We start from the raw sequence: 25409 nt of genomic DNA on the forward strand, positions 1-25409 counted from the left end.
GACTAAAGTTACCCTAGCACTGTTCCCCTGACCATGAAGCTCCCCAACCCTTTTACCATTCATGGTGCTCCCATGTGGTACTGGGGTTCGAACCCAAGGCCTTAGTATGAAGAGCTATGTTCTGCCTCTCTCCTCCAGAACAGTCACTTGTGAATCTTATCATGCCTCCCCAAGCCTGGACTTTTCTGAAGGAATGAATGTTCTGGAACAACCCCCAACCCCCATGAATCTTTAGCCCGAATCCAGGAGTCATGGGACAGAGCTATGCTTTGGGGACACTACACTGAGTGTCAGCACACTGGGAGATATGGAGAGACTAAGACCTGGGCCAAAGGGGCCTGTTGTGGCTGACAGATGGCAGTGTGGCTCTAGGCAGAGCAGGCAGCAGGGGTTTCCTGAGTGTCTGCTTCCTGTGTCATGCAGTGACATCACTGGCACACTCGATGTCAAGGATTAAACTCAGGATCTCATGCTTGTGATTCGTGTATTTTAGTTACTGCTCCACCACTCTGCTCTCTCATTGCTTAGCTGCATGCCCTGAACCACTCTCCTCCTGGCCAAGTGACTCCCCACACCACACTTCTCTCCCCACCAGCAGTCATGGGCACTGCCAGGGCCGAGGTCCAAGTGGGGCTTTTAGATTTCTCACAAGCTTAGGTTCAGGGCTGGCAACAGAAAGTATGGAGAAATCCTTAAGCCAGATGTGGAGGGAGGTTCTAAAAATATGGGCATTTAGGGCCTGTGGGACAAGATGCCTCTGGGCTTCTGCTCTTGCACAGAGAGTTTAGGGATAGACAGTGACAAAACAGCCATCAGAGGACATCTGTATTGTGGGTGTCCCTCCCTTGCCCCTGCCCCCAGCCCTGCAGAAATGGCATCAGACCATCTGTACACTCATGGCTTCCTTAGGCCAGGTATAGCTGTCCAGTGAGAAGGAGTCATAGTCAGGAGTGTAGACCAGGGAGCAAACAAACACCTCCTTGTCCAAAGGTTCCGGGTAGTAAGTGTCCAGGTTGTGCTTGTAGGCATATGTGAGGACCTGTGAGATGGTGGGGATGAAGGATGAAGGGCCTTTAGTGTGCCCCTAAGGAGGGCAACAGGTAGGGGAGCAGGGGCAGTTAGGAGGACCATATACTATGAAGCTCCTCAATTCTAGGAAATGAAAAAACACAAACAATAATATGGGGCCAGGTAAAAGTGCAATCATTGTAATGTGCAGTGACCAGGGCTCAGGCTCCCAGTCCCCATCTGCAGGGGACACGCTGCACATGTGATAGAGAAGTGCTGCAGGTGTCTCTCTGTCTCCATCTCCCTCTTCCCTCTCAATTTCGCATTCTATCCAATAAATATTACAAATATTAAAAATGACTTGGGAAATAAATACTACAGGTATTTTCATAGCAGCACTATTTGTATCAACCCAAGTTTCAAAGCAACCAGATGCCCAATGACAGATGAGTCGCTAAGAAAGTGGAGCACTGGTGGGACACTGATCAGCTGTTAAAAATGACAAGGTCATCTTCTTTGCCTCATGTGGATGGAACTTGAAGAAATCATGTGAAGTGAGATCAGCCCCAAATAGAAGGATGAATAATGGATGTTGTCACTCACAGGCTGATCTTAACAGTCAAGGACAGAAAGGGAAAACAAGTAAAATTGAACTGAGTTTCATGTATTGCACAAAAACAGCAAAGGATTTTTGGGAAGGAGGCAGCAAAAGGGCTGTGGGGAGCTTGGAGGGAGGGTTTCTGGTGCACGGTGGAACAGAAGGACCTAAGTTAGAATTGAGAGTGTTCTGCAGATGACACATTGTACCCATGTGTCCACAACTGTCCTGTAAACCACTATCCAGACAACAAAACAGTAAAAAATTGGTTTAATCAACAAAAAAGATGTAAAGATATACATGTATATGTATATTAATAGAAATAACAATATAATAATGTCCTCAGCACTCCTGGAATCATCAAAGTTAACTTCACTGCTTCACATTTGTTTTTTCCATCAGGGATATTTCTGGGGCTCAGTGCCTGCATGACTCCACTATTCCCTGTGGCCATTATTTTTTTAATGAGACAGAGATACTGGGAGATAGAATTAAGAGACAGAATTAGAGGGAGAGACAGAAGGGGAGCCACCTGCAGTACTGCTACACTGCTTATGAAGCTCCCCCTGGAGATGGGGATCTGTGGCTGGAACCTGGGTAACTTGTGCTTTCTGCGAGGTGAGCCACCACCTGGCACCTCTGATTTATGTTTATGGCTTGGGCTCTCAGGTTCCATTTCTGGTTCCATACAGTCTTCTGTGTATACACGTGTGCATTCACACATATGTGCATGCATAAGATGCACATGTATACACATGTGCAGCCATGTCCTCACATACCTGTGTGTGCACAAACATAAGTGGGAGCCCTGGGTGAGAGCATGGTTGACAGGAAGCAAGGAGGGTTTAGCCCAGGCAGCACATTCCCAGCATCCTCTGCACCATTCTCCCCTCCTCCCTCAAGCCACAGAGAAGGCCACTTGCCTCTCTGCCAGTGTCACAGGGCAGAGGTTCTCACCTTGATGGCGATTCTCAGAGACACATCTCTGATGGAGCTGAGGGGCAGATATAGCTGAGGGGCAACAACTCACGGAAAGTCTGAACTTCACCCACTCAAGTAGGAAGGCCTGGAAGCTTCTTCACAGTCTGGGTGCCAGTAGCCAACCCCCTCCAGTCTCCCATCCTCCCGTATCTCCAAACTCAGTGGCCAGTCACCTAACTCAAGTTGGACGTGCTAAGATCAACCCAGTCTGGAAAAGAGAAATTTCCCATGAGTAGTCATCCCACTTCCGGTTATCTTGTCCATCTCCAAAACTCTCTCCCTTTACACTGTCTGAACTGGAAGACGCTTTGAAGAGGGTTAAACCGGGAACAGCTGCTGGCTATGACAACATAACCCCAGAATTCATTCTTAACCTGGGCCCCGCTGCAAAGAAGTGGCTCACTTCATTCCTCTCCCACATCTTGGAATCTGAGTCTATGACCAAAGTTTGGCGTCGTGCTAAGGTAATAGCGGTTTTGAAACCAAAGAAAGACCCAAAACTGGCCACCAGCTATAGACCAATTTCTCTCCTCTCTGTGTGTTACAAACTCCTTGAGAGGCTGCTTCTGTCACGTATTTCTCACCTTACAGAGAAATTCCTATCACCTGCCTAAGCTGGTTTCCACCCAGAAAGATCTACCTGCGAACAAGCCCTGGCCCTCTCAACTTACACTTAAAATGTATTCCAGAAGAATTTAAAGACGGGGGCTGTCTTTGTTGATCTCACAGCAGCCTATGACACGGTCTGGCACCGTGGTCTCCTAGTCAAGATCTCAAGATGCCTGCCTCCATGGGTGGCCAACACTATATCGTTTCTTCTCCAAAACAGAAGATTCCAGGTGCATCTGGGTGACAAGTCTAGCAGATGGAGGCTTGTCTCAAGTGGCCTCCCCCAGGGCTCTGTTCTGGCTCCTACGCTATTTAAAATTTACATCAATGACCTCCCAGAAACTTCTTCAAGGAAGTTTATCTACGCCGATGACATCTGCTGTGCAACTCAGGCATCCAAGTTCGACATCCTCGAGGAAACACTCACGAAAGACATGTCTCTGATATCTGATTACTGTAAAAAATGGCGACTAATCCCTAGCACTGCAAAAACGGTATCATCTGTTTTCCATCTACACCATGCCTCGGCTTCACGTGAGCTTAATGTGCAGCTAGGCGATACGAGAATCCGGCATGAAGCCCAGCCAGTCTATCTTGGCGTTACTCTCGATCGCACTCTGTCATTTCACAAACATCTCATAAAAACTGCAGCAAAGGTGGGCGCGAGGAATAACATCATTGCAAGACTGGCCAGCTCCTCATGGGGCGCGAGCTCTTCCACACTATGATCATCATCTCTGGCATTATGCTATTCCACTGCAGAATACTGTGCCCCAGTATGGTTCTGTAGCCCCCATGTCTACTTGGTCGATTCCAAATTATATTCCTCCATGAGGATAATTTCTGGAACCATCCATTCCACCCCGGGTTCCATGGCTGCCAGTTCTTAGCAACATCGGCCCGCCAGATATTCGTCAGGATGCGCCATCATCTAAGTTCATTTCCCACGTCTACGCTCGACCAGACCTGCCAATATACGGGGATATCTTGGCCCACCCTGTCCAACGCTTGACGTCTCGTCACCCAATCTGGTCCCCTACGCCTACACTGAACTTCTCTGTTCCAGACTCTTGGAAACAGAGTTTTCAGTCAGCTGAGGTAAAGAACAAACACCTCATCACAGACCCCTGCAAGTGTCAACCCGGCTTTGACCTAGCATGTTATGATTGGGCCCTCCTCAATTGCTATCGAACAGGCCATGGCCAGTGCACCGCTATGTTCCATTGCTGGGGAGCCAGAGACGACGCGAACTGCCCCTGCGGCTACAGACAGACTATGACCCACATAGTCAATGACTGCCACCTCTACAGATTCATAGGAGGTCTCCAAACTCTACATCAGGCTCAACCTGACGTTGTTGACTCATTACAGAAGAAGGGCAAACGCTAGAAGAAGAAGAAGAGACACATCTCTGATGGAGCTGAGGGGCGGATATAATCTCCCCTGCAACAGGTGCTGCTCAGACACCTCCTGGGAAATTTCTTGGGGGGGTCGTTGAGGTTGGGGAGGGGAAGAGGGAGTGGGAAGAGAGAAATAAGCTGAGTTTGGCCATTTCCAGAACAAAGGCAAAGTCTGAGCCTTGGCTTCTGGGGGGGGGGTGTTTGGGGGAGTTTGGCACTGAATAAACTCTCAGAAACACTCAGCATCACTCACTACAACAGGGAGACACTCCAGCAGTTGAGTACAGGCCCCCCAAGCCTGAGGGTGTGCCTTGCATGTGCCAGAGCTGAGCAGTCTCTCTCCCCCTCTCTTCCTCTCCCCCACCATCAAAATAAATATTTAGTCAAATATAGCTGGTCTTATGAATGCCCAGAGTTGTCCAGAAAAAAAATCCATGAAGCACGTCCAGTGCAGAGTCTTCTAAGAGTGGAAGCAGACTAAATGCCCATCAAGAAATGGTGGACTGAGCAAGTTCCAAGATATATATTCCATGGAATACTACTCTATGACCAAAAAAAAACTTGACATTATGACCTTTGGGACAACATGGATGGAATTAGAGGTGATTATGCTTAGTGAAATAAATAAGATAGAAGATATCTATCAGATGGTTTCCCTCATAAGTGAAATCTAGAGAGTGGGTACAGATGAACTTGAAAAGAGGAGGAGGATAAGAAAGAGGAGGAGGAATAGTAGTAGGAGGAGAAGCAGCACCTGAAGCAGCAGATTTTGTAAGACTTGTGAGAACTATGGTGGTTATCTTTGGGAGGTGAAAGGGTGGGGATACAGAACTTTAGTGATGAGTGTGGTGTGAAACTATACACTGTAAAATCTTATAACTTACTATTAATCACAAATTTTAAAAAGTGGGAAAAAAATCTTCTGGGGCCAAGGAGACAGCAAGCATAGTGCTTCAAAAGACTTTCCTGCCTGAGGCTCTGAGATCCCAGGTTCCATCCCTGCCCACCACCATCAACCAAAGCTGAGCAGTGTTCCATAATGAGCAAATCAATTCAAACCAACACACAAACTACAGTGACTATATCAGGGCCGGGAGTTAGCTCACCTGGGAACATAGGGGCTTTCCCAGATGTGAAACCCAGTCCAGGCCCAGCTCCCACAGCACGGGGGAAGGGGGAAGCTTTGGGGCTATGGGGCCTCTCCCCTCTCCCTCCTTTATCTGAAAAAGTTAGCCCAATGTTCTGAAGCTGGTGACAAGAACAGAAAGGACCTTCATGTCCACACGTTACCTGGAGGGGTATCCACCCCCTTTTTCTGAGTTGGGACAGATACTCAGACATGCACCCTACCTTTGCTTCTGGAAAGTTTCTGGGGGCTTCCTCAGCAGGTGGCCTACCTCTGCAGTGAGGAAGAAGAGCTCATCAGGGATGTTCCACACGTCACCTGCGATGACACCCAATGCCAACCCTGGGAACATGTAAGCGTTGTTGCCCTGCCCAGGAATCAAGGTGTGGCCATCTTCCAGGGTCATGCACTCAAAGGGGCTGCTGCTGGAAAAGATGCCCCAGCCCTGGGGTGGGGGTAGGGGGACAGAGCTGGGAGCCCCTTGCTAGGTCCTAGAACCTGCCTATCTCAGCCTGCCCGCCTACCTGCCCTCCAGCTGCCCACCTGCCTGCCCATTCACCTGTCCAATTGGACACCCACCCACTTGCCTGCCAGCCCCACTGCTCTTGGGCCATGTCCATGCCTCCTCCAGGCTCCCAGGCCCCATCGTCATCTTCCCCTGGAGAGCTCGTCTGCCCGCCTGGTAAGGGCCTGCTGACCTGGGTGGCATGGTAGCACTGCTCAGCTGTGCACTCGGCCCTGCTGGTGGGGTTGCTCAGGGCGAAGATGATGCGACGCTCGTGGAAGGAGGCCGTGTCCCTGAGGAGTTGCTCTGTGAAGGCACCAGCCATGACTGCCACACCTGGGAGCCGGCACACGAGAGAGGAGTCACAGCTAGATTATTTGATCTTGGCCAGTATAGCTAAATGTGTTAATTACTACTATTGCTACTACTATTGCTAATGCTACTGCTACTGCTACTACTACGGCTTCTGGTGACACCAGGGTTGACCCTGGGACCTCAGAGCCTCAGGCATGGAAGGTATCTGAGCCCTGCTGGAAGCCTCAGTGCTCTGGCTTTGGAACAGGGTGGGGAACACTGTCACATGTGATACCACCTACACCCCAGTCAATCCCCTCCATGTAATATCTGAGAGAGAGGTGATAAAGACAGAGAGAGAAAGACACCATGGCATCACCCTATTATCCATGGAGCTCTCCTGGTGGCAGGATACCAGGGCTTGAACCCAGAGTCAGGTGACTCAAACTCTCTCTTCTCAGTCCAATCCTGTAATACTATAATATTTTATTTTATTTTATTTTATTTTTTGCCATCAGGGTTCTTGTTGGGACTCTATGTCTGCACAGCTCCACCGCTCCCAGTGGCCCCCTTTCCCCTATTTCCTCCAAAGAGAAACACAGAGGGAAGGGGGGCACTGCAGAATAGCTCCACCTTTGAGAAGCTCCCCTCCTGTAGCAGCTCCCTTTGGTGACATGGGACTTGAACTCAGGCCTTCAAGTCTGGTCACATGTGTACTCTGCCAGGAGGGCTCCTGCTGTCCCCATAGTCCCAAGACTTTTACCCTGTAGCTGCTCAACAAAAGCTGTGGCCTGAGCAGAGAGAGCTTTGCCAGCATGGAGTCTCAATACCTCCGAGCCTGGCCGACCCTCCTACCTATGATGGTTGTGGGCTTCACCTGCTGCACCACCTCCTCCAAGGAGCCCATCTCAGCACAGTCCTGAGAAAAAGTCTCTTTTTCAGGGCTCAGATGGCTCCTCCCCTGCAAAGACAGAAAGAAAGGGTATAGCTGTGAGGAACCTGGGGAGAGTTGCTGCATTTGAGCCACAGAGAGTACTCTGTACTTCTTTCTGAGAGAGAGAAATAGAGAAAGAGAGAGAGAGAAATTCACACACACACACACACACACACACACACACACGGAAGGGTAGCCATCACAGCACCAAAGCTCTCAGTACAGCGACACCCTCCCATGTGGTGCTAGGGTTTGAATGTGATTCAAGTGCATGGCAAGGCACACACCCCGCCCACTGAAATATATGGCTCTTGGATGCAGGTGTCCATGGTTCTTATACTTTAATGTTATTATTATTATTATTATTATTATTATTATTATTATTATTATTATTATTCCCAGCATTGTTATTGCCCAGGCTCAGTACTTACATAACTCCATTACTCTTGGTGGTCTCTATTTCCTTTTTCCTTTCTTTCCTTCTCCCCTCTTCTCCTTTTCTTTTCTTTTCTTTTTTCTCCCCTTCTTTTATAGAGACAGAGAGTGACAGAAAGGGAATAAGGAGAGAAATCTTAAGCCTGTTCTGCTATTCGGGAAATTTTTCATTTGCAGGTCAGGACCAGGCACTTGAACCCAGGTTCTCACAAGTGGGAACGTGTGTGCTCTACTGTCGCGTCTCTGGCGGGGTGCTCTACTGTCGCGTCTCTGGCGGGGGGAAAGGTAACGGACCAGTTCTTTCTCGCTCACGACAGGGGTGACATGAAGTAAAAGACACCAGGGAGCTCTCTAGCGTGCTCAGAACTCGTTTATTAGCAAGGTGGACATGAGTTTAATAGAAAACCAAACAAAGGGAATTATTGAAATATGTCAGAAATTACAGGTTTCTTAAAGGCCGGCTTGGCCCTATGGTAGGGGGCTGGTATCACAGGAATTGATGAGATACAAGACAGTTATTCTCCATGATGCAGCAACTTAATAATCTAAGGGTATTTGAGAGAAGCATAGGGGTTAAACCAGAAGGGTGAGACAGAGAGAAGATGGATATCAAAAAGCCATATAGTTTGGAATTTCTCGTCTGGGGTCTGAGGTGTGTGATGAAGTGTGTTCTTCTGTGATCAGAAGGTAACATTGAATAAGTGAATCTGCAGCCATGTGGCCTGCAGTTAATAGAGGGTAGTATTGGGGTTTCTGTGGGCCTGAGAGTCAAGAAGGAAAGAACTAAGTCTGAGTTTCCCCCCTTTTGCTCATCTCGGTTGAGAGAGACTTACCAAGAGGTTATCTTCTCAGACCTCCATCCAAGGACAGGGGTGGTTCTCCCTAAGCTCTATCAGGTTTACACATAGTCCCAACACTCTACCAGATGTGCCACCTCCTAGCCCCGGTTTTTACATTTTCAGCTCTGACCTTTGAACAGTTTCGTGGGTCCCTCTCCCCAGTTTTCTAAGCTAGTGGAATCTGGGGCTTGAGTTCAGGCTCTAAGTGACATCTGAGTGGGGTCACTCTGTGCTGCAGGGTAATTACATTTCTCTCTGTTTCTCTCTCCTTTTTCCCCTTTCTATTTCTCTCTATCTCTTCCTCTCTACATAAAAAAGCAGCCAGAACTAATGAAGCAGTGTAGGAACTGAGGCCCAATGGTAACCCTGGTGGCAAAATCAATCAAGCCATCAATCCAAATAAAGAGCAGGTCCTGCCCTCATCCTCCTCCTCTCTCACCTGCCTGCCAGACTTGCCTCCTCACAGGTGAGCACCCCATCTCCAGCTACTGTAAGATACCCCATGTCTTGCCCCCAGGCCAACCCACCTTGACAATGAGTCCCCTGGAGTCCACCATCCAGATCTTGGTGGCCTCAGCAGCAGGGATGCCTTCCTGCTCCAGGGCCATGACCAGGAGGTGAGTGATGCCCAAGGCAGCCTGGGGGTGCCACACAGGACAGGCTCAGACCCAGGGAGGTAGCAGCTAGCCCTCCTCCCTCCACACCTGGGGGACGCAGGGATCCTCAAATGAGGGAGGATGCAAAAAGCCCACAGGTCTGGATGTTCCTCCAATGCAGTGCCCGTGCACATGGCAAAGGAGTGCAGTGTCCAGATGAGGCATCGTGCCAGGTTGCCTCTAGGCTTCTCCATTTCCTGGCAGTACCTACCTCCCCAGCTCTTTGGAAGATGAACACATGGCTAGAGAGCCGGCTTCTGGTGACCCACAGAGCCACAAGGATCCCAGCCACTGCCAGGGAGGCTGTGTCTGTGACAGAGCAGAGTGGGCTCAGCTACTTGGTGGGGGTAGGGGGTGCCCCATGTGTCCAGCTGGCTCCCAGAGAGACCGAGGAAGACCTAAGTAGCAGTCTGTTATGTAAAGACAGAAGCTGCTGTGTAGCCCTCCCACTCAGAAGCAAACACAGGAATGGACCAGATCAAATAATGATAATCTTGTGGATGTTAAAGCCAATGAATGGGAACCAGAAGGGAAGAGAGGCTCTTTGGGGAGAGGTAGGAAATCAGGGTCAAGGGATACTGATTTTCTTTCTCCCAGCATCCTACCCCCCAAACACACACACCAGCCCTTTATATTGATTTGCTGTGTGGGGACTCAAGCACAGTATTTGGCCTACATTTTATGCCCAGTGGATCAGCAGGGCCTAACACTACTGCAGACAGAGGAGAATAGATTTTAACATGAATTTACAGCTTGGTTTGCATAGCATGTATATTGTCTGGGGGCCTAGTAGTAGGAGGTCTCTTGGGCTCATGAAATCATATTCAACTCAAAGAAACTTCCAAGGCCAAGTCAGGGAGTCACAAATCTGAACTCACAGATCTTATGACACAAAAGATAGATATCTTTCCCTGAATGACGAGAGGCCCTCGAAATCCAGCAAAGAAGTCTCTGGTCCCCTTTTTGAATAGGTATTTCCTGCCAACCGTCTTTAATATTAATTTCTTGGAGTATAAAGATGTGTTTCTGCCAACCTGATGATTTTTGAGCCCCTGTAAATCTTCCCTAGAATTCCAGGGTTTCCTCAGCCTGGGAACCTATTTCAGCGCAGCCTTCTGCCTCTCGGAGGAGGGATTGTGCTCTGACCAGCAGATGGCTCAAAGACTATCAGCAGAACAGCCTCAAGGCTGGGCCTTGGTCCTGAGAGTGGAATGTTCTCTCTGGTGGCTGGAATCTGAATAACCCTGATAGTATCCACTGCCACCTTGCTTCCTGCTCTACTGCACCCAGTTTGCTCCCCCAGGTCACGAAATATACTTTTCCTAGAACTCTGAGCAGCACCTTGACCTTTGAACATTGGTACTCTCTACCCCAGCAGTGTATGTGGCTTCCTGAGCCCCCCAACACCTTGGCTGCCTTGCTGGCCTTGGGTGTTCTCCCTGGGGTGCCATTGGAGGCTCCCTTTGGAGGAAAAAGTTACTCCCCCCACAACACACAGTTCAGCCCAGAACCTCAAAGGCTGAACAACAAGTCTTGAGCTCTACAACAGAAGGTCTGTTTTTTTCTCCAACATTGACTTTCATGGGGGTTGGGGGTGGCTCTTGGGTGACATATTAAGGATGTAGAAAGGGGGGGATCAGAAGTTGGCTCACCCTGTAGAGTGTACACATTACCATATATAAGGTCCTGGGTTCAAGTCCCCCAGCCACCCTAAGGGAGCTTCTGCAGAGGGGTGGGGGCTTCTCAAGTGGTGGAACAGTACAGTGGTATCTCTCCTTCCCTTGAAGTCTTTCATTCTCCATCTCAAGGAAAAAAATGGTCATTGGGAGTAGTGGAGTCAGGCAGACACTGAACCCCAGTGATAACCCTGGTGACAAAGAGAGAGAGAGAGAGAGAGAGAGAGAGAGAGAGAGAGAGAGAGAGACCATAGCACCTCCAGTGTGTGTGGGCTGGGCTCAAACCTGGGTTATGCACAGGAGAAAGGAGTGCACTATCTGAATGAGCTGTTGTGCCTGTCTCCTTCAAAGCCTCCCACCTTAACCACGTTTCTTTCAAATATGTATATTTATTTCATATATATGTAGTCTATCTTTCTTGCTAACATTTATTTTTTATTTACTTTATTTATTTTATCTGGTAGAGCAGAGAGAAACTGAGAGGGGGGAGGTAGAGAGAACCTACAGCACTGCTTCACCACCTACGAAGCTTTCCCCTTGCAGGTAGCAACAGACTGAGGACTTGAACTTGGGTCCTTGCGCATGATAATAAAGCCCTTAACGAGGTACACCACCACCCAGGCCCCAATACTTCATATATCTGTATGTGTGTATTTCAAATATGTATATTCAAGAGGGATTTCATTATTTATCCATTTATTTTTTAAACAAAGCACTGCTCAGTTCAAACTTATGGTTCTGCTGGGATTCTACCTGTACCTCAGAGGCTCAGGAGTGAAAGCCTTTTGCAAAACCACTGCAATGTCTTTTCAGGATGCTAAGCCCCAGATTCTTGGTCACCTGACAAACCCTTCAGACCAACTAGGGAATGAGGGCTGAATAGTGGGCCAATGTGGCCTCCAGTTGAACCATTTATTGTAGAAGGTGGGCTTGTCGGATGCTAGCCATAGTGACTGGCCAGCTGTCCCTGTGGGCCCATTGTCAGCTCCGTGTCAATAAGCTGGGTCACTTAATGGAAGCCACAAGTGGCCACTGGGAGGCATAAAGGTGATGGGACCGGGTGTGCCCTCACTCACATCTACCCCCATGGACACAGGGACCAGGGCAAAACCAGGGAAGACCAGGTGGGCTTCCCTCTCCCCAGCCTAGTGTGGAGTTGCTGGACTCCAGCAAGGACTCTCCTATCACCACCTCCTTATTGGTGTCTTCTGGGACATTCCTGGTCTCAGACAGACCAGCAATAGTTCCCAGAGTCAGAGCCACGTATTTCCTCCTAAATTCTGAAGAGAGTCTACCCAAGGATGCAGGACCCAGGCACCCACCCCACCTCCCAGCCCCAACCCCTGGACTGCTTTACTTGGCCTGCTCTGACTCAGCATGACGGCAGCTCTGCCAGAGCCAGAGGGAAAAGCAGGGGCAGCAGGTGCAGCATGCTCTTACACTGGGCTGGCAGTGAGCAGGACTGTTCCCCAGAGAGTCCTTTCCCTGTGGGGTGTCCTCTATCTGCAGTCACAGGCCCATGTGTTGGCTGTGGGGACAGCTTTCTAGTCCCCACTGTTGAGGGCCCCTGGACACAGTCTGGACCCTCCTGGGCACTTCCAATGCAGAACGTGCTTGACAGTGTCTGCTAGCAGCCCCTCCCATCCCCTGTGGTCTTCAAGGCCACCAGAAAGGGGACCCACTACTCACACTTCATCATTCCCTGTAAATGTAAACATGAAGGACATCTGGTTGAGAGAGAGAGAGAGAGAGAGAGAGAGAGAGAGAGAGAGAGACATCTGCCATACTGCTTTAGTACTCATGAAGCTTCCTGCAGCAGATGAGGACTGGGGGCTTGAACTTGGGTCCTTGAGCATGATAACCTGTATGATCTACTAGCCATGCCACCATATGATCCCCATATATTAGCACTTTAAACATTTACTGTATCTGCCTCAGGTCTTTGTTAGCTACTTCTGTGGAGAGAGGCTGAAACTGTGGCTCACAAAGGTGCTCTGTCCTAGTCCAGTTTGAACTTGCTGGTTGCTTTATTTAGAATGCCCTTTACATGTTTTATTGCATTTTTTGCCACCAGTGTTCTTGATAGGGCTCAATACCTACATGATATATATATATATATACATATATATATATACATATATATATATGATAGACATCAAGAGACAGAGAGATTAAGAGTGAGAGAGATAGAAAGAGGAGAGACACCATAACACTGCTCCATTGCTCATGAAGCTTCCCTTTTGTAGGTTATCCCATGTGGTGTCCAGAGGCTAGACCCTATGACCTTGTACACAGTCACAGATATATGCAGTCATGTAATACTCATCTCCCTGGATGCAGCCATGGTCTCCAAGGTCTAGACCAGGGAGCAGTGGTTTAGCAAAGCCCCAGAACTCTCTCCCAGGTCACAGTGAAACCTGAGCCATGAGGCAGTGGAGCCCCAGTAGCACGCTGGCAGCAGGTGGTCCTGTGTGAGGGAATCAGTCCTAGATACTCAGTCCCAAGGCAGAACCTACCTTGCATGTCATCATTTAACATGCAGTACTTGTCTCAGTACTTGTTTAGCAGAAGGTAGGCATTGGCATTGGTGATGCCCTCAAACTGGACATGGCAGTGGATTCCGTATCTGAGTGGAGAAGTCAGTGAGCGTATATGCTACTATGCAAGAGGTCCTGGGTTTGAACCTCAGCCACAACATGGGGGCACCAGTGGAGGGGGGAGTGGCTTCACAAGTAATGGACCAGCGCTGTGATTTCTCTTCTCCTATCTATGTCTCTCCTCTCTATCTCTCTGTAACTCACCCTTTATCTAGAGGAAAGAAAAATAAATGGCTTCTGGGAGCTATGGAGCTGTGCAGGCACTGAGCCCCAGCAATGAGTTGAAAGGGTGACATACCGAAAGGGATAGAGAGCTAGAGAAGGGGAGACACTTCCACAGCACTGCTCCTCTGCACAGGAAGTGTCCCCCCTGCAGGTGCTCACAGATAGTGGCTTGGGATTCAAACCAGGGTCCTCTGGCCTTATAACATACGCACTCTACCAGACAAGCCCCATAGTGCCTTGTTGCTCCCTATTTTTTGTTGGGGGTCGGGCATAAAACAGAAAGAAACAGCACTGGTCCACCAGGCATAAAGTTCCCCTGGTGTTGGGATGCTCCCATGTGGTGCTGGGATTTGAACCCAGCACTTTCAGCTACTCCCAGCTCCTTGAAGAGTCCCTGAAGAGCCACTGAGACACGCAGTTCATTCAGTTCCGCATCCTGTGTCGGGGGGCTCTGCTCCAAGAGAAGCCAGAGCACTGTGGGCAGCGCTGGCTTATTTAGGCCAGAGGACAACCTCTGTGGGCATTTCTGGATGACATCCCTCTGGCTCTTCTCCACACATCCACCACACTCCTGCCCCTTTGAGCCTCAGCCTCATGTGTCCTCTTCAGCATACTCGTCCCTTCAGGTACATTTTCAGCTCCTTTTTCTGGATCTTTCTTTTTGGTTCCAAGTATGTGTGTGTAGCTGGTTGATGGGATTTGGGGCAAGACAGAGCGAGCAACTCACTGGCCTTAGCTGGACTTCTCTGGGCAGTTCTCCGCAAAGTGAGGGCACCATCATTCCAGGGCAGAGATGTCCCCTCATTAATCTTACAGCCAGCATCCACAGGACCTGCTCACTTACTCAACCTGGCCCCAGATAGGGGTGAGGCATCCTAAATGCTAGAACCTTCTGTGGGAAGGACACATTTCCCCTCCACTCATAACATCCTATAGCCTGCCTCCAGTCAGAACAGCTCGGGCCTGGAGGTTTCCCTCTTTGGACTTTAGATGCTGAGTTCCCTCCCCCATGTGTTTCAGTAACCACTCACCTCCAAACCCCACACACACTCACCATTGATGGCCCTGATTGTCTCTGAGTTCAAAGGTGAGGCAGTCTCCATTCCTCATCCCCCCTGAGCAATCCCCCCCTCAGTTTGTTCTCAGAGCCCCTTCCTGCCCCACACCATCCCAGGGGCTTGTGTCTCTCACTTGTGGGTGACTGCATCCATGAACTCATCCAGCATCTGGTCTTAATCCTAATCTTCCCCATGTACATGCTCCTGCCACAGGCTATGTACAGGGGGTCACCCAGCAGCTCCTGGGGCAGACAGACAGACTGACAGACTATTCAGGATGGCAGCCCAGTGGGAAGGATGGATGTGGGGTTGGGAGGTGATGATCTGTGCTGAAGGGGCCTGGGGGCTAAGCTTCCAGCCTAGGGGGCTACTCTGCACCTCCAAGCCAGCTCAGTTATTTGTTTCTTTGTTTAAATTTTGACACAGCATTGGTTTCGGAGCTCGGTTCCTGCACAACAAAACTGCTGGTTCCAGCAATCAATTGTTTTTCTTCCTTTTTGTAATTTATAACTTCATTTTTTTATTTATTGCTGGATAGAGACAGAGAGAAATTGAAAGGGGAGAGGGAGATAGAGAAGGAAAGAGACAGAGACACACATGCAGCTTTACTTCAGTACTTGTGATGTTTTGCCCCTGCAGGTGGGGACCAGGGGCTTGAACCCAGAACCTTGCACACTGCAGTGTGTGCTAAACCAGGGGCACCACTGCCTGCCTCTCTCCACAACTGTTTTTCTTTTAGATACAGGTTCAGAGGTAGAGAGAGTCAGACAGAAGAGAGACACTGGAGTACAGCTTCTAACGTTTGCCTCCCCTCCACACCTGCAGGATCTTTCTTCTCCTTTCTCCTTTTATTTCTTCCTTCCTTCCTTCATTTCTTTCTCTCTCTGTCTCTCTCTCTCTCTGTCTCTCTCTCTCTCTCTTTCTTCCTTCTTTCTTTTCTCTCTTTCTACCTCCCCTTCAACACTGCTTAGCTCTGGTTTATGGTGTGATTGGGGGTTGAACCTGTGACCTCAGAGCCTCAGGCAGGAAAGTATTTGTGTAGAATCCCTGTGCTATCCCTCCCAGCCTTATGTTTCTAAGAATTTATCGTAAGAAGATAATCAGGATGGAACACAAACACTGATCCGTAGATACTCAGTGCTAGAACCAGGTTTCTATTTGCCAGGAGATGAGAAACTTCCTGAGTCCGGTTGTGGAAGGGAATTTCCTTATGGAACTCTGGATACACCCAGCATCCAATCAAATGACACCTTTGGGTGGGGAGGCAAAGGAGACAGCTTAATAGTAATACCAAAAACACCCCATGCCTGAGTCTCCAAGGTCACAGGTTCAATCCTTAGCCATTGCTGATTGGTGCCCTGGTAAAACAATCAAACAGACAGACAGACAAGCAAACGAACAGCTGAATTCTAGTGGCTGGGAAAGGTATCTTTGGACTTAAGGATGGCTTTGGTGGAAAAAAGACTGAAGAAAAGAGTCTAGAATGGGAACCACTATGCTACTTTCACCATTTCTCTCCATGTTCTCCATGACTTTAGCTTTTTGTAACCAGGACTAAGGCATGCACAATTTCATTGCCCAGGACCAAGTTTTTCAGAGAGGGAGAGAGAAAGACAGAGAGAGAGAGAGAGAGAGAGAGAGAGAGAGAGAGGAATGAGAAGGAGGAGGTGGTGAAGGAGGAGAAAAGATACCACAGCACCTGAATTTCCCTTAGTGCCAAGCATCCCTGTTTGGTGTGGGGGCTCACACCTGGGCCAGGCCCTTGTCTTACTTGGTCTGGCTTCTTTTCCTGATTCCTTTTAATTTGATGTTTTATTAGTGACTTAATAGTGTGCTACAAAATTATAGGATAATAGAGGTCTAATTCCATACCGTCCCTACCACCAGAGTTCTGTGTTTCCATCCATCTACTGCAGAAATTGCCATAGTTCTGAGGTCATAGGTGTGGGTTGAGTATATATTTCTCTCTGTGTGTGTGTGTGTGTGTGTGTGTGTGTGTGTGTATGTGTGTGTATGTGTGTGTGTCTATATATGTGTGTATGTAGTTTTATTTTTTGCCCACTTTTATTCATTTCTATTATTTATTCACTTCCTTTCTAAGTCACATTTACACCTATTACTTTTTCCAAATGTCCTTCCTTTTCCCTCTTTTCTCCCAGAGAAGCAAAACAGTACCTGACTTCCTCTGTTTTTTGAGATTCTCTTCCCTCTCAGTGATGGTATAGAAATAAAGATTCTTGGTGACAAACATTTCAGATCGCAGTGGAATTCAGGTCATCTTCCCTTAACATTTCCCCCCTCTGGTAGTATGAACCAAAATTCTTTTGGGGAGACAGAACAAAGGAGTTCTGGCTTCTGTAACTACTTCATTGCTTGACACATACGTTGCCTGGCCTGGCATCTACATATGTTTCCTGACCTGGCATCTCTCTCTTTCTGCCTGTGTGTCTCTCTCTATCCTTCTCCTGTGTGGCCTGTGCAGAGGAGGTGCCCTGAGGCAGAAGCATCCCTGCCCTTGTGACCCAGATTGGGAGCATTATCTGGTTGTTGGTGCCCATATCCAGCATCACAGGCAGACACTGGTGTGGGTAGACACCCCCGTCATGCTGTGTATAGTGCCAGTTTGCCCACAGGGATGCCCAAGCCATAGCTGCCCAGGTCCCCCAAGCCAAGGATGTGTTCACCACCACAGCCTGCAAGACAGGGGAGTGCTCCTGCAGTGGTCCTTCTCTGGATGCCAGCCTATCTGAGCCAGCGTGGTCCTCTGTCCCCTCGACTCCCCTCTGAGGGTTTTTGGTTGCTGCAGGCTCAGTGGAGGGAACCCATCTGTCATCATCCTTCAGAGAAGCCAAGGTTACGATGCACCAGGATATGGGTTCAGACCTTAGCCCCTGATATCCCTGGAAGCCTTGCTCTGGCCCACTCTCCCTCTGTCAGGCCTTTCCCTGCGTAGCTATGATAGGTGTGTGAGCCTGTCATAACTGGGACAGGTGTGTTGACTCTTCCCTTTAGTGCTGTGGTGGCTTTCTTTCTGGTCCAGGCTGAGAGGACCCAGTACACCACAAAGCAACAGCACAGAAGAGAAGAAACCTACCTTAATGTCATCCTTAGGCCAGGAGTTGAGCATGGTGGCAATGTGGCCCTTGTCATGAATGGTGATGAACAGCCCACTAGAAGAGACACAGCCACAGTCACCAGAGGGCACCAGAACCCAGGCATGCACATCACCATACTGTTCTCAGGCCTGGCTAGAGGTTATCATTTAGGAAGCCACATCTTGAGTGCAAACAGCCTCACACTAGACTGTTTATTCTGTAGGGCCAGAAAATACCTGTCTTCTCACTGGTGCCACCCCCATAGCCTACCCTATAATCACCCTCCACAGGGCACTTGTGAGCTTTCTGGATCCAGGACACTAACATACACACAAGTGCACCGGTCTGCATCTTTTCTTATGTTTCTGTTTGTATTTTTGTTTTGAGTGAATAAAGCCTCTGGACATACGATCAGAGTCACCTCAAAATGAGAATGACATGGAATAAAATGTGCCAGGGGCATGACCTAGCAGTCCATAAATGAGGATGGAGGAGGGTTACTTTTGCTAGAGAGTGATACTATAGCCAGATATTTCCTGCGAACCCCTCGGAGGAACTGGATCCAGCTAACTGACATGTGGAAACCCTAATCCCAGTGATCTTACTTAGAAATTGGGTTTTTCTGAAAGCAGAAGTACATTAGAGTTTGCAGTGAGTACCTCCCTAGCACGTCCTCTCCACTATTCCAAGCTTGGGATCCATGATTTCTCAACAAATTGTTGGCTTCGTATGCTAACTCTCTTTTCAATCACCAGGTTCCAGATGCCACCAGGATGCTGGTCAGGCTTCCCTGGATTGAAGACTCCACCAATGTGTCCTGGAGCTCTGCTTCCCCAGAGACACACCTTACTAGGGAAAGGGAGAGGCAGACTGGGAGTATGGACCGACCAGTCAACGCCCATGTTCAGCGGGGAAGCAATTACAGAAGCCAGACCTTCCACCTTCTGCAACCCTCAATGACCCTGGGTCCATGCTACCAGAGGGCTAAAGAATGGGAAAGCTATCATGGGAGGGGGTGGGTTATGGAGATTGGGTGGTGGGAACTGTGTGGAGTTGTACCCCTCCTACCTTATGTTTTTGTTCATTAATCCTTTCTTAAATAAAAAATTAAAAAAAAAAAAGAAATTGGGTTTTTGCCGACACATTCAAGGTAAGAGGCGCTGTCATCTAGTCTGTTGGTTGTCTCCTGAGAAGAGGGGAAGAGAGAGACTCACAGGTAGAAATGGACATGTAGTGATGATGGCAGACTGGGTGAATGCAGCAGAATCCACAAACTAAACAGGGACTAGGCTTACTTGTGAAGTTCAGAAGCTACAGAGACAAGACAGGACACCCCCCCATAGCTTTTAGAAAGCTCATGACCCTACCACTACCTTCATTCCAGGAGTGAGATGAGATATTTCACTGTTTGAAGCCACAAGTTTCTGATGTATTTTTCAGAAACAAGATACTGAGGAATCAAACTCATGCATGTGCTCTGCCTCTGAGCCAGCTCTGTAGTCCATCTCCCACCACAAGCAATTTTCCTGGGAGAAATCATGGTTTACAGGACAGTTACTGACACCTGAGGACAGTTTCTTATCTCCTTGTGATAGATGGAGATCTTGATGGCCAACAGACATGTGAATAAACGTTTAGTCACTGGTTATCAGAGAAATGCAAGTAAGAACAACAAAGAGATGCCAGCTGTGAGGATGTCAGACATCAGAAAGGACAGAAACACCAAGTGCTGGCAAGGGGATGGGGAGAAGGAAAGCCTTCTATACAGCTGGGAGAATGCAAATCCAAGCCCTGTGGGAAGCAGTTTGGAGATTCTTTTGATTATTCTTATCTTTCTTTTTATAAATCTTTTTAATCATTTTATTGGGGGATAATGGTGTACACTATAGTTGTTGACACATATAAAATAAACCAGGCTCCGTGTAATGTGTGTGCTCTACCAGGTGTGCCCCCACCCAGCCCCTGTAGTCTCTTCAGAACACTAGAAACAGATATGTCCTCTGATCTATCAGTTCCTTTCCTAGGGATCTTGCTAAAGAACACAGAAACACCAGCTCCAAAGAGATCTTTATACACATATATGTTGGTATGCTTCTAGTTCTGCTTCTGGGATCTAGTTCTGCTTCTGTTACATTGCTTGACATTGTGGTCTATTTACATAGTCTTTTCTGTTATACTGCTTTGGTCTCACTCTCCCCCACTGGGAGATTTGGTTTAGCCCTTGCTAGTTTCTTCCTTCTCCCCACGCCCTTTCCTATGTACTTCCTGAGTTCCACGCTTCCTCTGGAGGAGAAAGATGGAGGAGCACATTTCCCGCTCATAAATAAAGATTAGACTGCATTCTCAGCTCAGCCGTGTGTTTCTGGTCGTCTGTTACCCAACCGTGAAGCCAGCCCCGGCAAAAACAACACATATATTCACAGCTGCATAGTTTGTAACAGCTCAAACCCAGAACTAACCCAGATGTCAATGACAGTTGAGTGGCTAGAAAAGCTGTGGTCTGTTTACAAAATGGAATACTGCTCATGCATGCGATCCAATTTTTACTATACATTTGAGAGAGAGAGAGAGAGAGAAGGAAAGAGAGTGTGTGTGGGGGAGGGTAAAGCCATGCCCTGCTACTCATGAATCCCTTTTGTCTCTGTCCATGGTGCTGTTGTGTAGTGTTGGAGATCAAACCCAGAGCCTCATGCTTGGAGGCATATGCTCTCCCTGTGGATCCACCTTTCTGGCCAGAGTTTTGGGCATTTTGTTGAGGTAACTTTAGGAAGTGAATACAACAACCATGTGGCAGCTATGAGCAGAGGCACCCACAGTTTCCCCTCTTTCTTCTCTTGTCACTCTTCCCTTCTTTTTGATAGAGATGAGAGAGAGATCATGAGGAAAAGTGATAGAGATAAGTAGGAAGGGAGGGAGGCAGAGCAAGATACTTAGACGAGAGCCTATAGCACTATTGCACCACCGATGAAGCTTCCCCATGCAGGTGGGGACTGGGGGTTTGAACTCAAGTGCTGGCATATGGTGCATTTCTTAGAATCTGGTCTGCTGAGATTTCATAAGGGGAATTACAGGCAATGCTATCTCCACCCAAAAGAGGCCTGTTAATCACAGCAGCATCTGAAGTTTCCATCAGGAGCCAGAAAAAAACTCTCAACTTTCAGAATTAAGTTACATGAGAGGAAAAAGAAACCAAGACCATTCCACTTAGGAGAATGTAAATGTCCCTTAGGCCTTATCTAAGCCTGCAAAGGAGTGAGTGACCCCTAGAACTCTCCTCAAATAGAATTAGACAAGAGAGACTGACAAAACTCACTCAAACAGAAAACATTGGACTGGGATTCTTGACATTGGGTCAAACACAAAAGGAAAACTTAATGAAATCGGGGGGTGGTGGGGAGGGGTGTGTCTGTATCTTCAACTCTGCAACAAAGGCTCTCTGTTGCTGACAAAAACCTCCATTCCACACATTTTTTGGCAAAAGGGAACCTGTCCTCTTAGAACCAGTGAGGAAATGTTTTTAATGCCTGAGAGTCAGAGGGCCCTGTAGAAATATTGCTTCCCTGCTCAGCCATGTGTCCCTGGTCATCTGTCTCCCTCTACAAAGCTAGCCCAGCATACTGGTGCCGTGAACTTTCACTGACACCACACCACCACAAACCAGAGTTATTCAGTATACTGGTAAAATAATAATGATGATGATGATGATGATGATGATGATGATAAACAGAGAGACACCTGCAGCACTGCTTCACTACTTGTAAAGTTTTCCTCCTACAGGTGGGGACCAGGGGCTTAAACCTTTGTTTGTGTGCACTGTAATGTGTGTTCTTAACCAAGTATGCCATTGCCTGGTCCCTGGGTGTGAGTTATTCACTTTTTTTCTTTTTAAAATGTATTTATTTATAAAATGGAAACACTGACAATACCATAGGATAAGAGGAATACTATTCCCACCACTAGATCTCTATATCCCATCCCCCTCATAGCTTTCCTATTCTTTAACCCCATGGGAATATGGACCCAGGGTCACCATGGGGTGCAGAAGGTAGAAGGTCCGGCTTCTGTAATTGCTTCCCCACTGAACATGAACGTTGAGAGGTTGATCCATACTCCCAGCCTGTCTTTCTCTTTCCCTATTAGGGCAGGGCTCTGAGGAAGTGGAGCTCCTGGGAATTATTCTTAAGACAGTAATCCCTTTAGAAGTAGATCTCTGGAAATCAGGTGGTAGCACAGCGGGTTAAGTGCATGTGGCACAAAGTGCAAGGACTGTCATACTGGCTTCCCACCTGTATAGGAGTCACTTTACAGGTGTGAAGCAGGTCTACATATGTCTGTCTTTCTCTTTCCCTATGTGTCTTCCCCTCCTCTCTCAATTTCTTTCTGTTTTATCTAACGATGATATCAATAACAACATTAATAACTACAACAACAATTGAAAACAAAAACAGCAAGAGCAACAAAAGGGAAAATAAATAAATAAAATATAAAAAATTAAAAAAGAAGATATGTCTCTGTTAACACAGAAGAAGCTAAAACAGGTTTCTTGACATTTTGATGCTTTATTCCTTCCTGAAATGTGCAAACATTATCTACTACTTTAGCGGCTTTGGTCCTAAGGTGCTATTTTTTTTCTTGCAAGAGAAAATGAAGTCAAATTCTAAGGATTATGGGGGAATGTTTCCAGCTCTTCTCCTTGGAGAGAATAAGGTGTGCAAACAGCTGGAGAAGAAACATATTGTGCTCATGCAGACAAGCGAATGCTCATTGAAAAGCTGACAGGATCTTATCACAGCCAATGGCACAGTTTATAAGCAACTGAAGAATCAGAAAGGCTCCCAAAGATGAAAATTTCTGCTTAACCTGACACCCCAGCCCAAACATCAGATGACTTCAGCATTTGAAAATCCTCATTTGGCAACTCCCAGATGCTTCCATCTAGAGTAGGGGAGGTCAATGTGGTTTCGGCTGTTATGTGACAACCGTAAAAAGTGACAAGAAAACTCAGAATGAGTTACAAAGGGTTTTCTTTTTCTACTGGAATGTTTATGACTCCAAAAATAATAATAGCAGAGGCTTTGAATACCCCCTTCCCATCTCAAGAAGTCACACTTAACATGTCACAACGTTCTTTCAAAGCTATGCTGTAGACCCCCTCACACCACCACTTTATAAAATAAGAAAACATGTAGAAAGCCTGAACATAATATGGACCTTTGGGCATTATGCCTTTTGGAACACAGCTCTGCTCTAACATGAGTTTCTGGTTTATCCAAAGCAAGTATTCCTTATACATAAGAGCCTGCAATTGGTATGTTTCTGACCCAGTGGCCCACTCAAATAGGTGACTTATGTGTAAGTATGAATGAGACAGTAAGAGAAAAAGACCCTACTGGCTTGTTTTTTACAAAGTGGACCAGGTTTACTTTTGTCCTCTTAGTCATTCATGTTTGTGTTTTGTGCCTCAGTTTTTTGTTTTCTGTTTTTATTATTTGTTGAGGGGTGAAACAGGTGTGGGGAGATGCTCTCAAGACCCACTGAGGCAGCAGCTTGGGAGCCAAGGTTAAACTGCTTTCCTCCACACCCAGAGTCCCATTTCACACTGTCATTAAAGGGGTAGTTTTCCATGCAGAGGTCTGAGGACAATCTTGAAGTTATTTGTGAGTGGAGGGAGGGCTCTTCCCACTTTAATTTATCTCAGAAGCTTGGCTAGACAGAGCTCACAGACTCCTGGTGCCAAGAACTAGAGTTTTAAGGAGAACAGAGTGAAGTACTTAGTGAGGAGAGAAGGAAACATATGTCCTGGACACAGGAAGCCAAACTTAGAGACAACGAAATGTGTGGAACTGGGAGTCTGAGAGGTCCCCTGCTCAGAGGTCATCAGTGAGGGTGTGGAAGGGAAGAGTACAGGGAAGTGGAGGGGTGGGGAAGGAGCATGGTGGTGGTAGTGGTGGGGTAGTAGTAACAGGTAGGAACAGAGATCCAAAGATGAGTGACAGAGACACAGAGAGAAGACATACCTTGTAAGTCACTAGCAGCCAATGAATCTGTCTGTTCCATGCTTATGCCCAGGCAGAGCCACAGGGATAAACAGAAATAGCCAGGGAAGGACAGACACTGGGGCAGGTGGCCAGAGGTGAAGATGTTTGGGAGGACTTGAAAAAGGAAGCAAGAGTTTGTATGAAGGAGGGGAAAAACCAAGCTAATTGATTGGTCATGTGCTATCTGCCAGTTACTGAAAGGCTCTGAGAATACTAGAACATGTATACTTGGATAGGTAGAAACTGAGAGGGAAAGAGGGATAGAGAGGGCTAGAGAAAGAAAAACATTTGCAGTACTACTTTATGACTTGTGCAGGTTGGGACCACCTTGAGCTTGAGCCTGGATCCATGCACCTGGTAATGTGTGTGCTCAGTGGGTGCACTACTGCTTGGCCCCAGTGAAAGTGCTCTTAAGTCAGGATGAAGTGGACCATGACCTTCGTTCCCCCCTGACCTTTCACCAGGTGGGAGAGGTCAACAGGCTCCAGGATGCATTTTGCACTCAGTGCTCTCAGCTTGCCCGGGATCTCTGAAAATATGCTCTGTGTCTCTGAAGATGCTGCTATAAGGTGCACTACTATCAAGCATGAATTCTAAGTTCCATCCCTGGAATGGCAGTATCCAGAGTGATGCTTTGGTTCTCTTTCTCATCTCCATGAATAAACAAACAAACAAAACATTTTTTAAACCTCTGAGGACATTCTAATAGGAGAATTTAAAGGAATCCCATCCAGTGCAGTGGACTCACACAGAGAAGGGGTCTAAGTTGGAGCTGGGTAGACCAGTTGGTTGGTGCTGAGCTTCTTTGCTGAACAGGCAGTCTGTACTTTCATTGAAGCTATTCTACAATGAGGCTTCACTCACGCCCTAGTCTAGAACCTTTGAGAACACCTATGCCCTTTGCAGCCTCTTTCAATAAGCTTCTCTTTTGGGATGGAGGCTTTGGTCAGCTTGAGGGGACATCAGGTTGAGGGCATTTCACAAGTCAGTAGGAGAGCAAGATTATCTGAGGAAAGGTCTGGGCCACATGCCTGCATACACACATTTCCCTTTTGGGTTAGGAAATTTTCCCTACACCTCTTCTTTTGATTGCTGTAGCCAGGATGGCCAGGACCAAGGGAAGAAAAGGTCAAGGGCTGATCAAAAGGAAACTCAGGTCCATTTGTTTCCATTGCCAGGGAGCTCTGCCTTTAGCTGAAGGGTCTCAAGCTCAGGACATCCTGTTGGAGTTGCGAAACTTCATCCCCCTCTGGCTCCAGTGGGAAATAGGAATGCATCTACATGAGGCCTGCCAGTCCCCTGACACTCCAGTCCCTGTGTCCACACTCATAGGAG

General features: G+C 47.7%; 1 pseudogene; it reads right to left on the bottom strand.

Annotated features, from left to right (window-relative positions):
* Positions 1 to 877: 877 nt before the first annotated feature.
* Positions 878 to 25409, bottom strand: part of LOC132534051 (NADP-dependent malic enzyme, mitochondrial-like) — a 37388-nt pseudogene continuing 12856 nt past the window's right edge.

The sequence above is a fragment of the Erinaceus europaeus genome, chromosome 17 (assembly GCF_950295315.1).
Source record: "Erinaceus europaeus chromosome 17, mEriEur2.1, whole genome shotgun sequence".
Taxonomy (NCBI): Eukaryota; Metazoa; Chordata; class Mammalia; order Eulipotyphla; family Erinaceidae; genus Erinaceus; species Erinaceus europaeus.